The sequence below is a fragment of the Parus major genome, chromosome 20, assembly GCF_001522545.3.
Source record: "Parus major isolate Abel chromosome 20, Parus_major1.1, whole genome shotgun sequence".
In the NCBI taxonomy this organism is placed as follows: domain Eukaryota; kingdom Metazoa; phylum Chordata; class Aves; order Passeriformes; family Paridae; genus Parus; species Parus major.
The window spans coordinates 12,480,350-12,491,856 of record NC_031788.1 but is presented as its reverse complement, the minus strand read 5'-3'; the positions used below and the strand labels follow the sequence as shown (position 1 = coordinate 12,491,856).

Below are 11,507 nucleotides of genomic sequence, written 5' to 3'. Positions count from 1 at the left end.
CAGCCTGGGCTCTGCTAACCTGGGCTTTACCAGCCTGGGCTCTGCTAACCTGGGCTTTACCAGCCTGGGCTTTGCCAGCCTTGGTTCTGCCCTGCGTGCTCTCAAACCAACCCATCAGCACATGGACAATTCCCCCAGGTTCCCTTCCTCTGCCAAAGCCTCTCTGCTTCAGAGCGTTTGTATTTGGTTGAGCTCTCTCTGCCCAGGAAACCTTTAGGGGTGCCTAACTCGGAGCAGATGAATATTCCATTAAAAAGTGATGGGAGAAGTTATTTAATGTTCATTATTAAACCAGCAGTGTTTTGTGGCTGCTGCTGGCTGCTCCTGAGACACAATCCAATATAATCATGTGTTTGTCATGCTCTGTGCTGCCAGGAGGACTCTTGGCACCCCTTGCCAGCATTTCTGGCACCAGGCGGTGCCAGGAAGTCACGGATGGTTAAACACCTTTCATGAGCAGAGCCCCCTCCTTGGATAATGACAATAACAAACTGACTTCAGTGTGCAGCAAATTCAATAAGACTGATTAAATACAGATTGCCAGCCTGCTCTCTGGTTTTGCAGCTGGGCCATGGTTTAATGGTGCCAAATGGGGTTTTGGTTTCCCTTGATGCAAGAGGAAGGGAAACCTGCTGTTAATTTGTTTAAAGAGGAAACTGCTCCACATAAAACACAGTGTGGTTTTCCCCCAGCTGTTTCTGCCTTGTAACCTCAGGCAAGCGTTCCCACAATGTGAAAAATATATTGGGAGCTCATGGTTAAAACCTCTCTTACCTTTTCCTTGGGTTTGGATTTGTCTCAGGGAGGAGAAATAGTGCAAGCTACAGCCAATATTCTGTTTTTATGGGTACACCATGATCCGCAGATCTGAGGGATTATTCCTGTGTAAAAGAATGAACACAGAGAGATGGGCCTGTAATTAATTCCTTTTTCTGTACATAATTGCAAAGTTTAGCTGAAACTGCTCCTCTGGGTTCTCCAGATTCTCCTGTGTGTGTTTAGTGCCGATTCTGGGTTTGATTTGGATCCAAGAATAATCTTCTTGCAAAAATTCTTTGGATTGCCCTTTTCCTCTTCATTGATATCCTTGACTCATAGGTATTGGTGTGGTAAATGAAGCAGCACATGTGTTTAATTTCTTGATTTATGGTTTAATTTATGCTTTGTTATACATTTACTAATTTACATTTTCATCAACACAATACCATGCACTGAAGGATGTTGCTACTTGAATTTCAGGTTTGTTTGATTGAGAAATATTCTCAAAAATCAGAATTAAAATCTTCAGAAACCCCCTGATGAACCTACAGGAAACCTTCATTTTTTCCAAAGGGAGAAGACCACAAACCTCTGTTTCTCTTTCTATCTTGCTCACATCCATCCCTTGATTTATTCCACCATTTCCTTGCTGCTTCCAGGAGCAGTCTGAAGATTTTAGGTATCTAAGTTCCAGCTTGCATGTGAGCTTTGTTAAATTGGTGATTTGAATGTGAAATTTCATTTCCATTTTAATGCTGCTGGCACCAGTGAAATGTAATTAAATTGTGCTTCGTTGGATTTTTATTAAGGACAAGTTTTGCTCCTGAGTTTTGCTGGAGAAGCAGCGACATCAGAAAGGCTTCAAAGATGAACAGACAGACTAAAGAAAAAAGAAAACTCTGAAGGGTTCAATAAAATGATCAGATAGAGAAGAACAGTCAGGGAAGCAATTAATAATAATTACAGCATTATTTAATTATCAATTTCTATCAATGAAGATCATCATCTGCCTCATATCTTTAATTAAAACTAAATTTTGCTGCTCTCTTCTGCAGTGTCACACACATGTAATTAACCAGCCTAGGGAAATGGCCGTGATTTGCTTTATCTCCTAAGGAGCTGCATTGTTTTCTATTTGAACATTTGAACAGTATCTTTTCAATTAAAAGATGTTAAATTCTTCTGTTTTCTTTTCTTCCCCTCACCATCTCCCATGGAATGTGCAGAGGTGCTGGATGAGCCTCAGAAGTCACCTGAGTGTGTTTGTGACATTTCACCCAAGGAAAATCCAACTTTTTCACTCTTTCCTGTACTTATTGCCCAAATCCCTCACACTTTTCCCTCTGGAGCAGAGAAGGAGGGAGCTGGGTTAAAATGCAAACATTTTATAATGAAACTGTGCCTTCTCTTTTTAATTCTGAGTGGGAGACAATGAGATTCAAACAAGCCTTTGCTCCTTCATTGTTCCAAAGCCTTGGGAATGTTTATCATTTCAAAATAAAAAAGTGAAATTTCAAGAGAGGAGTGATTCCCTTGCCAAAATGTCATTTTATTGTTAAAAGGAAGAGCAGCAGAGCTCGCTCTGGGAGGATTTCACAATCTGTTTGATATATTGGAGGGTATTATTTTCTTTAGCTGGTGAAGAATGCAACAAGAAATATTCTCAGAGTAGTAATGGCACCAAAATTCTTAGATTCTAAGGTAGGTTTTATACAATTTTTTTTAAAATTGAATTTTTAAATTGAATTTTTAAATTGAATTTTTAATTCAATTTTTTTTAATGAGCCTGCCTCTAGTGAAAAATCTCACTAAAGATTTGAATAAATATGAATATAAATATGTATATGATTTATATATTATATATATAAAGATTTGAATAAATACACATATAAATAATTATATGAAGCTTCATATACTCCATTTCTTTCTTCTTTCTGTGGAGAGTGAAGGAAAAAAAGTTTCATTGTTTGAGTCCCTGCTGGGGCTCTGGGCAGGGCACACAGGGCAAAGCAGGTAGAGCTTGGTGCGAGTCAAAAGTGAGAATGACTGGAGGAGAAAAAGCCCAAATAAACTCATTTATTTTAGTCCAGAGACTGCTGTAAGTGTTGTGTGTGGTGTTAACTCTCAATCAGAGCTGAAACCTCGGGGCCAGGACTCCCAGAGCTGAGTGCTCGGAGGAAATGATTCCATTTCCCGAGTGTGGGGAGGTGTTTGCACTCAGGGGGTGAAAAGCCAGGCAAATCCTCTAAATTCACCTGGGGAAGAGAGGTGAGAGAGGGTTTTTTTTAATAATTTTTCAGATATCTTCTGGCTTTATGCAGAATTTAGTGTTTATTCCGGTCAGATTTCACCAGCCTTATGCCCAAGAGACGTTCTTCCAACATTAGTGGCACCAAGCTTTTGGTTTTCAGCTCTAAAATGAAAACCAGTGGATCCTCTCACACCCTTAAATTGAGAGTTATACTTGCAGGAGCGGGTTTTAAGGTCTGTGTGGGTTATGGGCATGTAAACAAACATCCTTTTCCTTTCCTGCTGACATGAAGCAGTATTTCAGTGCCTCTCAGCTTTCCTTCTGCCAGCACAGCACAGCAATGTTGGAAGCTGAGCTGCCATTTAGGAGAGGTTAAATAACACAGAGCAAAATCTTAACCAAGGAGTGACTTCACCCAGGCAATAAAGAGCGGCTGTTCTTCCCTCCTGTCCTTCCCAAAGCTGTTATTTGATGGTTCAGCACTAAAACAGTGTGATTTTCTAGGTTTTCTTGTTCAGTTTTGGGGTTTTAAGACTCTCATTTATACTCTTGCGAGCCATGAGGGAAAAAGACATTTATTCTTTACAACTAAAAGACATTTATTCTTTACAGCTTTGGTGATGTTCAGACAAGTGTCAGTGGTTTCTAATGGAATTAATCCAATTTTCAAGGGGAAATCAAACAATAAGAAATATTTCACGTTGAATAAACAACTTCAATCCCTACACATCAGAAAATATCGCTTTAGGTGGAAAATATCAGGATTGGGTTTGACCTCCAAGGGGTGACTCCACCTCCTGTGTATTTTATAACCTCAAAATGATCCCTATTCCAAACCCAAATCACCTCCATGAGAGTCAGGGATAAAACCTCTGCCAGCCTGTGAAATCTTTATTATTTCTTCTGCAATTTCCCTCAAACTGTTGTGCACATCTGCAGCAATCTAATCCACCTTTCACTCTGCAGCTCTACCTCAGCACATCCCCTGTGCTCCGCAGAAATATTCCCATTTAACCTGAAAAAAACCAGCCAAAAACAAAGCTCTGTGTTCTCAGAGAGACCACAGAGGAAAGGTTTTGTTTATTAGTTTTAAACTCCATGTAAATTATATAGAGGGATTATATCCACGAGTCTTAAAACCCTGAATTCTAATGAAGGCCAGCCATACTTCATGGGAAAATTAAGACATCAAAAGCTGCCATTTCAGGAGCAGATTTGTAAATATTTTTGATGGTTTTGTTAAAAACAGCATAAAATAGCATGGAGAATGAGCAAGGAAATATTTACCAAAACATGCAGTATACCACATTTCCATGAGCATTAATCCATGTCAAACAGAGCCCTTAATTACATAAAAGCAACATATTCAGGCAACCTCTGTGTCATAAATATTTCAAATATTACCTTGGTCTGGTAATGCCATTATCCTGAAAGGCTGGCAATGAAAGCACAGCCCACATTATTACAGAGAAAGTTAAAATAATATCATTTCTGTGGGTTTTTACTGCTTCTGAGGAAGCCTCTAGTGTGTGCACTGCTTGAACTCTATTCCCCCAGCTCTGATTTCCTTCTTGACCTCCTTCCCCATGGGAAGGCAAAACGATTCATTGAACAAAAAATCAGAATGAAACATCCCCCAAATATTCATTTCCCTGTCAAAATGATTTTCTGTGTTCAGAGAACTGAGAGGTTCTGATTGCTCTAAGCTTGTGTTATCAAAATATTTATCATTATTATTCATACCATTTTCAATGATTAGGCAGCCCATCATTTCCTCGTTTCCATGTAATATAATATATAATTTTTTATAATAATTCCAAATACTTCAGAATTCAGGATTGGCCTTGAGGACACTTTAAAAATACACCTGATCTCGGCATGAAATTTGCTTTTGGTCTTGCCACTCAAATCTTTGTCAGCAAAGCTGAAAGATCTGCCTCTAATTTTGGAGGGTGGAGAACTGGAGACCTTCACTGACCACAGAGGGAAAGAAGAGGAGGTTGGGATGAATTCCTGCCCCACTCCTCACACTCCTCAACACCTGCAAGGCTGATTTAACTTGGGAATCTGCACTGGGGTCCCTCCTGTTGGCACCAGCCTTATTAAAGTCTGCTCTTCCCACAGGTGGGGAAATGCTCAGCCCGTTTCAAGTGACAGAAGAAACTTGGGTTTAAAAATGATCAAAGCCATGCAGAAGCAAAATTTTTATATCCATAAATAAATCTTGGTTTGTTTTTTTTTTTTTAATTATTTCTTTCCATGGTGTTGATTACCCCAGACAAGAGTTACCCTCCCAGCCTTGCTCAGATTGCTCTCTCAGTGCCCCTCAGTCTATTTAACATTCAACCAGAGTGGTTCTGATTCCCATCCTTGATTAAATACTTGGAATTATTGATTTAATTGGGAGCAGCCATGGTTCAGCACCTTCCTGCTAACTCAAGTTACTTGAGCAAAAACCCCTTTGCTGCCCTGCCCGTGCTGTTTAGCTCTGATTTCAGAGACAGGGAGTGTCACCGAGGACAGCACGGAGCAGATCTCCCCCAGCAGTGACCAGCTGTGACCAGCAGTGACCAGCAGTGACCAGCAGTGACCAGCTGTGACCAGCTGTGACCAGCAGTGACCAGCAGTGACCAGCTGTGACCAGCTGTGACCAGCTGTGATCAGCAGTGATCAGCTGTGACCAGCTGTGACCAGCAGTGACCAGCTGTGACCAGCTGTGATCAGCAGTGACCAGCAGTGACCAGCTGTGACCAGCTGTGACCAGCTGTGACCAGCAGTGACCAGCAGTGACCAGCTGTGACCAGCTGTGACCAGCTGTGACCAGCTGTGACCAGCAGCTCCTCTGGGACCTTTCCCAGAGCACATCTGTGTGTGGCTGCTCTGGTGACTTGTGGGTTTCCAAAGCCACCGAGTGCAGCGGGTGATTCTGTGCCCCACAGCTGGGATATAAATCCCACAGGGGAGTTTTCAGCTTTGTTTATAACCCTCGACACCAGCTCAGCTGCCTGGCTGGGATCTGTTCTCCTGTCTCCAGCTCTCTGTTCATCAGCTGGAACAGGAACCCCACGCACCAGGGAGGAATTTGGGGAGGGAGGGACCCATGGCTCTCTTTGTACAGGAAGCTCTTCCTTCCTCCCTGGGTGATTTTATAAACTCCTGCCCACTCTGAGCCAGGCTGTTTCTCACTCTCATCCTCAGCAGCTCCACTTTGGTAGCTCTTCTTTCCCTTCCCAATTTGTTTAGGCCAAGATTTAAGACAGACAGGAATAGGCACTCCCATAAATCCTGATTTCATCAGTGATGAAGGGCCTGGCAGAGCATCCCTGCCCTGCTCCCGTCTCCCTGCAGCCTCACTGGGTCTCCAAAGGGAAAAGGAGCATGGAGTGCTCAGTCCCTACATGAAAATGAGGTTTAAGGAGGAATTGTTCCCTGTGAGGCATCATTACAGGCATTTCCAGGGCTGAGTTACTGCCTCAGAGGGTGGAAAAATCATCTTTCCAATAACATCCCCCCACCAAAACGGGTCATTTCAAAGTGGGCCTGCCTTCCATTCCCCTCCAAACAGCAGCAGGGTGAGATTTGCTAATTGGTACATGATGCAGTTTGTCACCTACTTTTGTTCTGCTGTCATTATTTTTTACCATCAACACGAAGCCATCCGAACACTGGGCCATGACTGTCTCCAATTAACTGATGAAAAATGACATCTGTGTAAATGCTCAGTGCAAATCCTCCCCATCTATCTCAACACAGAGGGGTTTTTTTCCCCCGGTAGGATCCTCTCCCAGACAAGTGAAATTTGAGGGATGGAATGAATGTTCCCAAAATAAATAAATGCAAGGCTGGTGCTCTCACTGAGCAGATAGATGGGTCTGTGTTGCTTGGATTTCAGGAGGGGAGGGGATGATAGATGCTGCCTCTCCTATCATCTGCAAAAATAATGTGACTGCATGGCAGAAAAGAGCTCTGACAGCACAAAATCATCTAAAAGTAAAATGACACCTGGTGTTTTCTCAAACTTTTTTCCAATATGAGAAGCATTTTAAAGTGTTTCTCCATTCATGGTTAATGTGGGGGTGTATCTGTATTTATATGAAATTATTTGTATCTATTCATAACATGTTGGTACAAAAATAGTGAGAAACTGTTCATTGGTGATGGCTCTGATTATTTCAGCCTAATGTTCACCTGGAGCCTGAATAGAACCTGGATTTAGGGGTGGAGTTCTTTGAATGCATTTCAATCAAAGTACCTAAGAGAAAAAGGACAACAGAAGCAAATTAAGAGGCTGAAAAGGGGATGTGGAATTCAATTTTATTCCTCCAGCTGCTCTTCCCATGAGGACAAGGAGTGCTCTTGGTCCAGGTTTCAAAGGGAAGAGGGGAAACCTCAGTTTGAGCAGACCCTAATGGACAGGACAAGGGAAAACACCTCAAGTTCCACCAGGGGAGGTTCAGGCTGGGTATCAGGAGTGGTTCAACATTGGAACAGACACCCCAGGGAAGGGATGGAGTCCCTGAAGGTCACAAAAAATGAGTGGATGTGAAACTTCTCCTGGATTAAAATACGGGAATTGTCTGGCTCTGTGAGTGTGCAAAACCAGACCCTAACAAGAATTTAAACACAAATTTTCCTTCTGCTCCATTCCACCCTGCCCAAACTCAAGTTAAAGCTCTGGAAAAAATTGTTTTCTTCTGCCTCTTCTTATATTTACGATTGAAACATCCTGAGGAGAAATCGCATTTATTTGCAGCTAAAATACCATCTGCTTGTGTGTGAACAAAACTGCAGAGTCATATGGATTTGGGGTTAAAATGTTACATTTAATGATCAAAAAGTAAAAGAGCAATTCACATTTGGAACTGGCAAATTACAGCAGAACACAACATTTGATTTGATGCCATTTCCTTCAAGTTCAAAACATGGGTTTCTTCAAAATTCAGTGACATTTGCAGGAAAATTGTTGAGATGCTGCATTTCGGAAGCAGAATAAAATGTGGTTTATCACCCCCCACATTGTGGCTGCTGGTACACACCAGGAAATTTCCTGTCATCTCCTCATTCCCACTTTTGTGTCCTTTATCAGTGCCTGCCTACCCTGCCACATAACTCAGTTTGTGGAATCACATTCTAGTTTGCATTTTTCCCCTTTTATTCCAATAAGAAGACGGGTGCTGCACGTGGCCCAATATTGCAGCTGAGCTGAATTGATCAGAACCATTTTCCTTGTCCTTCCATTCCATGGGAAACATCACTGATGTTTTTCCCAGCCTGCTTCTCTCACAGACACACACAGTGCTGGGATGACAAATAATTTCTTTATGGGAAAATAAAAAAGCTGCTTCAGTACTTGACAGATGTTCTCGGTTCTGTTCAGAACCAAAATTGCTCTGAAGTCGAGAGTTTCCTTTAATTTCTCTGTGTGAAAGTTTCTTGATTGTTTTGACGATTTTTTGATGAATTTTTCAGCCATCATTTCTCTGGGTTCCTCAGATTTTATTCTTTATTTCTCTTGCCATAATTTCTTCAGGATCCTCAGGTTTTATTCTTTATTTCCATTGCCATGGCCTGGCTCTCTGCTCCATCAGCTCCGTTACTCTTTTGTTCCCTGAACGTTTGGCCAAGAGATTCACCTTGCTCCGTGCTGAGATTTGTTCCAGTTTAAAGCCATTTTTCCAACTGAAAAAAGAAGGATTCTTTCATGGAGCTGCAGTATTTTTAGGTGCTTTCTCCTCCAGTTTAATATGCACTGAACTCCTCTAAGATTTCTCCATCACTTCAGCCCCTGCCAGCTTGGATGGAACCTCAGGGCTTCTTCCAAAGCACTGAAAAATGTCTTTTCTCAATGAAAAACCCTCTCTTACAGGTCAATCCTCCAAAGAACAAGCTGGTAGATAAAACCACCCTTAATAAGGTGTTTTTAAAATAATGCATTATTTGAATTCAGTTATGGGGGAAATTTTCGCAGTGGAAGTTGGAGGCAGAGGCGGAATGTGGAGCCACAGCCCTGGGACCAACTTTCCTGGAAGATTAAAGGGATCTCTTTCTTAATTTCCTGCCATAAAAAAATCCAATAGATGACAACCCAGATATGTCTAATCACATTTACAGCTAATATTGGTGATAAATTCACTTTTTAATCTCTTTTATACATGGCCAAACCTCCTTTCTTGGGCCTCATGCAGCTCTGCTCTGGGACCTGGCAGCTTTGTTGTTGATTTTTGGGTTGATTTTAACTCTGTTGATAAATTCTCTTGAGTTTTTCCATCTGATGTGGGAATATTTGTCCAGATTTCTCAGATGTGGGAATTCAAGGCATAAACTGGCAGAAACTGCGTAAAATCCATTTATTTGTAAATGAAAAAGTAACTTTTATTTTAAGGAAAAGGGGGGAGGAAGGGTAGAAAGGTTGGTGGCAGATAATTCATAATAATAATTTATAAGGTAATTTATAACGGATAATTTTTTACATATCAAAAATAATTAGTTTTATACAGGTTTTTCCTTCTTTACCCCACTTAGATTTCAATTTCAAGCACTATCCCTCAAATTTCTATGCTACAGTCCATGGCAAGTGTGCTTTTCCCAACTTCAAAGAAAACTATTTAAAGACACCAAGAACTGGGGAAGAAGATATTGTCTGGGAAAAGAATGGATAAAAAAAAAAAATAAATCCCTCTGAGTTTTTTTTTTGCTGGCACCACTCCTTGCTGATTCAAAAAAACCACATTATTTAAGCTTTCTGTAGCTGTCTTCAACTTTTTTATTTCTTTTTTTTTTTTTTTGGCAGAATTTCAGCTCTCAGGGGTTTTTCTCCTTTCCTCTTTTTTTTTCTCTCCTTTTTTTTTTTCCCCTTTTTTTTTTTTCTCTTTTCCTCTTTTTTCTCCTGCTTCTCTGTGGGCCTGGGCCTGCCTTGGGAATCACTCAGACTCTGCCACATCCTTTGTTTTGTCTTTCAGCTCCAGCTGAGCAGCAGAACCATCTCCTTCCAAAGGATTCCTGTGGTCCTTTGTAGGCAAGCTGCAGGAATTCCTGGAGAAAATGGATTGTGCACTTTATCTTTGGTAAGAATTTCATTTATCTCTGAGGAATGGTGAGCCCTTGATCTCTTCCTGTATCACATTTGTTTAATTAAGATCAATACTTGCCTGTCCAACATTTAATACAGGCTCAAAACTTTGAATTGAGTCCCTGAAAGGGGATTTTGATGTTCATTTCCTGGGTTTTCCTTCTAGGGGGGGTATGGTTTAATTGCAATTGAGGAAAAATTCGTTATTTTCTCAATTTTTGTTTCATTTTTCTAAATGTAATAATACAGAGCCACCCAAAACATGAAGAATCTTCAGAGTCTGGCCTTGTGAGAAGTCACTGAAGCTCCCTTCTATGCCCAGTGAAGTTGAAATTTGCTCTAAAAACCATCAAAATTGCCTCCTCTCGAAAGGACTGCTCAATCTTTGGGAGAGCTTTAGTAATAAAGGAGCTGACACTAAACAGGGTTAAAATTCTCCACAGGTAAAAGCTGCATCTTTCAAAAATAAACTCTCCACTGAATTTGCAGCTGAGGCTTCTTTCACTCAGGGTCAATCCTATATTTTGCTGGGTTTGCACAAGAATAAAATAATGCAAATAAAAGTCTGTCTCCTTCTCCTATCACCTTCCCCAGCTTTCCAGTGCCTCTATAAACTCCCACCTCTATTTTGCTGGAAATTGAATGGTTTCAGAAGCTTTTACACCGTGCCTGGATATTTAGGAAGATTTCCCCTCCCAGCTGCAGCATCGATGATGAAGCTGTAATTGGCTGTGATCTTCTGCTCCCAAAAATTGTGTTTTCCTTAGGTGGAAGGGGGATAAAGCTTCTGTGAAGGACTCAGACTTCAATTCAGCTCAAAAATAGGGAAAAGTGGAGGAGACAGAATGTGCTCAGCAGGAGGAATATTGCCTTTGAAGAGGGATTCTAAATATTTTCAGTTTGTATTAAGGCCTCAGTCCTTGCTGGTACATTCTGGCATTGGATTTGGACGAGGTAAAGAAGTTTTTTTCCCAGATGGAGGAACATGAAGAGAGCAGGAGGCACAAATCAAACACCCACGAGAGGTGCAGGATCTTCAGGGGGAGAGCTCCTCCTGCCAGCCTGACCCCACTGAAGCTCCAGATCAGCATCAGCCACAGGAGCTGTGTTTAGGGCCCAAATCTGGTGTTCCTGAGGAGGCACCAGCAGCAGAATTCCTCATCTGTGGCTGAGCTGTTGGATTTCACCTCTCTGCCTGTAAATGCATTTTCTCCAGAGCAAGTTCAAGGTATAAATCCCACTGAGCAGGGTGCTGTGGCATGAATTAATGGGGTTGCAGCTCTTGGGAACGGGGCTGATCCGTGGTTGTGAGGTTGTGGAAGGGCAGTCACCTCTGAAAACTGATTGATCTCTGAGATTCGCTCACAGGACAGTCTGTAAAGCTGTGAAAACATCAATGTTTAATTCATAGTCACTTCAGATTTATAA

The 11,507-nt window shown here is 41.5% G+C and overlaps 1 long non-coding RNA gene across 1 annotated transcript in view; it reads left to right on the top strand.

Annotated features, from left to right (window-relative positions):
- LOC107213073 overlaps nt 1-10,601 on the top strand; it is a 27,242-nt gene extending 16,641 nt beyond the window's left edge. The window contains exons 4-5 of the long non-coding RNA XR_001524627.2: nt 9,970-10,074; nt 10,329-10,601. This is a non-coding gene — a long non-coding RNA (uncharacterized LOC107213073). The remainder of the gene's footprint in view (nt 1-9,969; nt 10,075-10,328) is intronic.
- The last annotated feature ends 906 nt before the right edge of the window (nt 10,602-11,507 follow it).